Here is a 7,488-nt window from a genome sequence, read left to right on the forward strand (position 1 = left end):
GCAAACATTATTTAGGTATTACCACAACCAGACACTGCATGTTTTAATTTTGAACTTATTGATTACTTAGGATGCCATATTTGGTATTTATTCTGAGCTAGAAATAAACAGGACAGATAATTAAGGCAACTCAATAGTGTGGTTCCTGTCTGTGAACGTAACAGAGGAAACAGAGAAAGTGTAGGAATCTTTGAAGGTGAAAGTAATGAATTATATTCTTGATCAAATGTTACAAGTTGACATGTCAATGCTTATATAATATATCAGATACATGACTCTATATAATACGCACGTAACAAACCTCAGCAAACTAAACTAACTCTAATTGACTCGTAACAAACTTTTTATATCAGGTTCTAATGGCTTCCTATATTTGTTATGTTAACTATACTATCTATATCTCCCCTCAAACTTAGTGTTACATAGAGGAAATAATGCAAAAGTGGTATGTGAGAGCGGTTTCGTAAATACATCCACTATCTAGAAAGAAGAGAAACATGAACAACATATAGGTGCTTGCCAGTAACCATGTCCCGTATCAAATGCAAACCAACCTCAAAATACTTTGATCTATAGTATGAAGCACAGGGTTTGTTGTTAGCATAACTGCGCCAAGGTTATTGCAGAAGATGGTCGGAGGCATGGAGGATTCAACCTTGAGTTCTCCCAACAATTTTTAAAGCCATATGATCTCTGCATTTGTATCTACGAGTGACCTGAATTCGCCCTTTGTCGACGACCTGATGACCGTGTGTTGTTTTCTACTCACCCATGAGACAAGATTCAATCCTACATAGACGCATTATTCGCTCGTTGATCGGCGATCATCCACATTGTTGGCCCAGTCACTGTAAGAGAAAGCCAAAATTTGAAAATCAGTGCTTGATGTGAAGAGTAAACCATGTGAGGTACAACCCGAAAAATATCGAAGGATCTGCTTCACGGCTGTCCAGTGTGTAAAAAGAGGCCTTTGCATGAATTGGCTGACTCGATTGACAGAGTATACTATCTTAGGATGAGTCAATGTTGCATATTGTAAGCTCCTGACGATAGACCTGTACAAAGTAGGCTTATCAATCAGTGCCTTTTCTCTCTTTTAACACCAACATTTGATTTTTCTTTTGTTAAATAGGATAGATTGCATGATAATAGCTGTTTGCATGTATGTTTTGCTTGGTTGAAGTAATGAGTTTCTTTTCAAGACCTTATTTTATAGTATTTCACTAATTCAAATTAAAATTTGTGTTAAACTTGTTTGAGGATTGTAATTTGGAATATGATTTATAGCTAAGAACACACAACCTGTGAGATTTTGAGCTTAATTATATGGTTACATTATTTAACCATGATTTTTTTATTCTTGTGTGTTTTCTTCTCTATGATTGCAATCTATAGTTTGTTCCATTCTATATGTCCATTGTTTAGTGTATTCGCATGCATACATATGATTGAGGCCATCATTTGTTACTAACTCACTTACCCTAAATAGCCTACCGTTCCAATTACCTTTGTTTGTCACTTTGAGCCTTTTAATCCCCATTTGTTCTTTATATTACCACATCACTAGCCTTAAGCGGAAAAACAATTAATTACCTGATTTGAATCTTTGGTTAGTTTAAGATAGTGTGTGTCAACTAAGTGTGGGAAATTATGGAAACTTGGGTTGATGAGAATGTGTTGTATTTTATTGACAAAAATATTGGGAATTTGGGGTGCTTACTCATGTGAAAATTGAAAAAACCATATGCATTGATATATTATGCTTTCATTTATATATATATAAATAAAAAAAATAAAAAAAAGAAAAAAAGAAATAAATGAACAGGGGATAAAATCACCCCAATACTAAGTTCAATAAAAGATCAATGCATATGTGATGAAATTAAAAATTGATACACGAGTATGTGATGCAAAAGTGGGATTTTTGGGTAGCTAGGCATGATTTTAGAATTATATAGAGTGTGTGTGTTAGGTGAGAACTTAGGTTAGTCAAAGATACATATTATAGCTCACTTGGTCATACATATATCCTCACCCTTACCTTAGCCCCATTACAACCTTGAAAAGACCTCATGATGTTTGCATTTGTACACTAAATATTTGTTGATTGGTTAGATGAAGAATAAAGTTTTAGAAAGCATGACTAGAGAAGAGTAGAGTGGATTAACCCTAGACACTTGAGCGATTAGAGTGCATATACACTTCCAGTGAGGGTTCAATGCTTGATTCTATGTTCTCTGCTTTCATGAGCTATCCTCTTACAAGTTTACTTGTCTTTTATTGTGTAATTTGAATTAGTGGAATCTGATTTTTGTTTGTCTTGGAGAACTTGTTTACTTCTAACCAAGTAGGTAAAAACATCTTAGTATATAGTTGCATTCATTTACATAGACTGCATTGCACGAGTCTTACTTTCCCCCATTCATTCTTTTGGTCTCCTTGAGCTTAGCATGAGGGCATGCTAATGTTTAAGTGTGGGGAGATTGATAAACCACTATTTTATGGTTTATCTTGTGCTAAATTGAGTGGTTTTATTAATTCTTTGCACACTTATTCATACGAATTGCATGCTTTTACAAATCCTTCCCAATTTTGTTATATGATTGAAAACTTGCTTCCTAAGCCTTTAAATTGTGTATTTTTTTATATCCTTTTTGTACCATTCGATGCCGTGATCTGTGTGTTAAGTCTTTTCAGGCTATATAGGACCGGAATGGCTTAGAGGATGGAGAGGAAGCTTGCAAAAATGGGAGGAACACAAGAAACAAAGGAGATGACCAGCGAGGATCAACGCGCACGCATGGCTCACGCGTGCGCGTGACTTGAAGCTTTTCACAGCGACGCGTACGCGTAATTAACGCGTACACGTGACAAGCGAAATTGCACAGTGACACGTGCGCGTGACTGATGCGCACGCGTGACATGCGCAGAAGACCATCGACGCGTACGCGTGACTTACGCGTACGCGTGATGTGCGCCACGTGCAGAAATCACAGAAGACGTTGGGGGCAATTTTGGGCTGGTTTTGGACCCAGTTTTCGACCCAGAAACACAGACTAGAGCCAAGGGACAGGCAGAGACTCAACACATATTCACTTTTACACAATTTTAGTTTTTAGTTTTGAATCTTAGAGAGAAAAACACTACTTCCTCTAGGGGTTCTTTACATTCATAGATTTCTAGTTTTATGCTTTTGAATTGGATATTGAGAAGAGTTACTACCTCCGTTTGAAGTCTTTATCATTACAGTTTGCTTTCCTATTCCCTTACTCTTTTACTTTCCATTCAGTTGGTTTAGAGTTACATATGGATATCTTCGATTTTGGAAATTATTAATGCAAAGAGTTATTTTTACCTTTAATTAGTTTTTTGTTATTACTTTATTTGAATTACCATGTCTTCTTTTCACTCCCTTTATATGTTTATGAAAATGGCACTCATGTCAATGGAGTAGACTCCCAACTTGACATGGGAGTTGATTAATAGGAGACCCTTGAGTTGGAATGCTCAAGTGTTAATCTGTAATTGGAAGTTGTTGGCTGACTCTCTAGTCACTTACTCTAATCCTTCCCTATGAGAGGATTAGGACTTGTGAATCAGAGTTGGTTAGTTACTTGACTTTTCTTTATTAAGTAAAGGATAACTAAGTAGAATAACAACCTCTTACTATTATACTTGAGAAATTTCAACAAGGATAGAAATTTCGATTAATCCTCTCCCAGTCAAGGCTTTCTATTTCAAATATATAAAACCTCTTATTGATTTTTATTGCTTTAATTAATAATTATTTTATTTTTCCGTTCTCCAACTCTAAAATTTCTCAGAAAATTCCTGACCAATAAATTGCACTCTTTTGTCAACTCGTTGGGAGACGACCTGGGAATTCTACTCCCAGTATTTTATTCTTAAATTGTGACAACTCTTTTTAAATTGATAAGCGGAATTTTTGTCGGTTAAAAACTATACTTGCAACGCTGTTTTCATTATAAATTCTTAATCGGCAATTTTCCGTCTGTCATGAATTCTTGGAAATTAAATTATTTTGACTAAGTAGTTGTATTCATGTAGATAGGCTACTTATAGATAGTTTACATTGAATAAATGTTGATACCCCTTTCTTGTATCTTTCATGCTTTAGCATGAGGACATGCTTGGTTTAAGTGTGGGGAGATTGATAAACCACAATTTTGTGATTTATCTTGTGTTGAATTTGGTGAATTTTATCAACTTTTCCTACATTTATTCAATGAAATAGCATGGTTTTATGAATTTCTCCTAAATTGTGCTTATGCATAAAAACATGCTTTTTATGCTCTTAATTTGCTAATTTTAATCCTCTTTAATTTTATTCGATGCCTAGATGTGTTCGTTAAGTGATTTCAGATTTAGAAGGCAAAGATTGGATTGAAGGAATGAAGAAAAAATAAGTAAAAGTGAAGAATTCATGAAGAAATGAAGTTTTGGAAATATGTCATGCAAGGCGTACACGTGACCCACGCGTACGCATGACTAGAGTATCGTCAAGCGACGTGTACGCGTGACCCACATGTACGTGTGACATCTGTCACGTGACCTCATTAAAGAAACATGCTGGGAGCGATTTCTGAGCTCATTGAGGACTAGATCCAACTCATTTCTGAAGTATTTGAGGCCAGAATCAAGAAGGAAGAAGGGGGGAGCAATTAGTATAGTGTAGGAAATATGCTTTAGGTTAGTTCTAGAGAGAGTAGCTTCCTCTTCTCTCTAGAAATTAGGGTAGATTTAGGATAGATTTCTCTTAGGTTTAGAATTTAATTGTTGCTTTGATTTTGTTTCCTTGCAATTTCTTATTCCTACATCTTTGTTCTCTTAGTTTACATTATTAGTTTCCCTTTTATGTCATTTTCATGTTCATGCGCTATTGTTGGATTTGAATTTTCTTTAATGCAATTTTATGTTTTCATGTCATTGATGTTTAATTGAGTTGTTATTGTTATTTTCTTGCATTTGGTAGTAGTAGATTTTATTCTTATTGCAATTCATTATGCTTTTATTTTTATGCACACCAAGTGTTTGATAAAATGCTTGGCTTAGGTTTACAGTAGTTTTTTAGCATTCTTGGCTTGGAAAGAAAAATTAGGTGATCTTGAGTCATTAATATCCAATTTAGATTGGTGATCTAGAATTGCTAGTTAATCTTGTTTCCATTAACATTACTTATGGATTAGGATTAACTAGGCATATTTGACTTTCTTCCGATGTTGAAGATAACGTAATAGGCTTTAGTTCTTGATAATTATTGTGTTATGATTAATGACTAGGATAGAAAATCTTGATTCTCAATCCTTGCCATGAATGACTCTTTTTAGTATTTGTTATCTTTAATTGTTTTCTTTACTTTATTGTCATTTAAATTCTTGCCTTTTTAATTTCTTGTCTCATCATCAACCTAACCCCGTGAAACTCATAACCAATAATTGAGCAATCGATTGTAATTCCTAGGGAGAACGACCCGGGAGCAATACTCTCGATTAATTTTATTCGGTTGAACTTGTGACAAGCAAAATTAAACTTTGATTAAGGGTTATTTGTCGGTTTGGAACTATACTTGCAACGAAGTGATTTCTTTTATTGAGAAGAAATTCTAAGCCGACAAAACTCCTCTTTCACTAACCAGAAAAGATGCACCATTTGTTTGGACATCGGAATGCGAAGAGAGTTTTCAAACTCTGAAGCAGAAACAGACTACTGCGCCTGTACCTGTGTTACCTGAACCTGATGAGCCTTTAAGGTATATTGTGACACGTCATTGAAAGGTCTGGGGTATGTGCTAATGCAACACCGTAATGTCGAAGCATATGCTTCTCGACAATTGAGGCCACATGAAATGAACTATCTAAGTCTGGATTTAGAACTCGTTGCGGTTATGTTTGCTCTGAAAGTCTGGAGGCATTATTTGTATGGAGTCAAGTTTCAAGTTTTTCTCCGATCGTAAGAGTTTGAGATATCTTTTCGATCAACAAGAATTGAATATGCACCAGAGGTGGCGGATGGAGCTGCTGAAAGATTATGACTTTGAATTAAATTACCATTCAGGAAAGGCAAATATCGTGGCAGATGCTTTAAGCCAAAAATCATTATATGTCGCATGGATGATGCTTGAAGACGAAAAGTTGCTGAAACATTTTAAAGACTTGAATTTTGGCGTAAGGGAAGTAGTAGGTGAAGTATGTTTGAGTCAGTTGCACGTCTCGAGTGACTTTAAGGCTGAGATTCATAAAGCTCAGCTGAATGATCAGGAAATGGGAAAAATGTTACAAACAGTTGAACAAAAGAAACCTGAAGAAGTCGCACAAGATAGAAAAGGAGTGTGGAGGTATAAGGGGAGGATTTGTATACCGAACGTGGGAAGTTTAAGACAAGACGTGTTAACGGAAGCTCACCGGAGTAAGTTTTCGATCCATCCAGGAAGTACCAAGATGTACCATGACTTGAAGGCAATGTTTTGGTAGCTAGGAAGGAAAAAAAGATGTGGCATCGTATGTTTCTAAGTGTTTAACCTGTCAAAAAGTCAAGATTCAGCATCAAAAACCATCCAGAGCCCTTCAACCTTTAGAGATTCCTCAATGAAAGTGGGAAAGTATCGCAATGGATTTTGTGTCAGGTTTGCCAAGGACTCGGACTGGATTTGATGATGTTTGGGTGATTGTGGATTGGCTGACAAAGTCAGCTCACTTTTTGCCCGTTCAGATGAATTATACCTTGGAAGGGCTAGCACGCTTGTACATCAAGAAAATTTTAAGGTTGCATGGTGTGCCTACCACCATAATCTCTAACAAAGATTCCCGTTTCACTTCAAGATTTTGGGGAGCTTTCTAGCATGCGTTTGCAACTCAGTTGAGCTTAAGTATGGCATACAATCCTCAAACAGATGGCCAAACGGAGAGGACCATTCAAACCCTAGAAAATATGTTGAGAGCTTGCATTCTGGACTAACCGGCGAGCTGGAATCGATATATGCCGCTAGTGGAATATCTATCATCCGAGCCTCGGAATGGCTCTGTATGAGGCTCTGTGTGGTAGGAAGTGCCAATCTCTACTGTGTTGGTATAAAGCTGGAAAATCGAGTTTGTTGGGGCCTGAGTTAGTAGCCGAAACTACCAAACAAATTAAGAAAATCCGAAATAGAATGCTTACTGCTCAAAGCCACCACAAAAGCTACACCGATCAGAGGTGAAAACCTTTAAAGTTCGATGAAGGAGATCATGTATTCTTAAGGGCTATCCCAACCACAAGAGTGGGTAGAGCGATTAAGAGAAAGAAGCTGAACCCTGGTTATATCGGTCCGTTTCAGATTCTGAAGAGAATTGGAACAATAGCCTACCGAATAGCCTTACCACCGCATCTTTCGAACTTGCATGACATGTTTCACATCTCACAGCTTTGGAAGTATACTCCTAATGCCAGCCATGTTCTGGAACTTAAATCAGTGCAATTAAAAGAGGATTT

Source organism: Arachis ipaensis, chromosome B6 (genome assembly GCF_059453495.1).
Source record: "Arachis ipaensis isolate K30076 ecotype BB chromosome B6, ASM5945349v1, whole genome shotgun sequence".
NCBI lineage: Eukaryota > Viridiplantae > Streptophyta > Magnoliopsida > Fabales > Fabaceae > Arachis > Arachis ipaensis.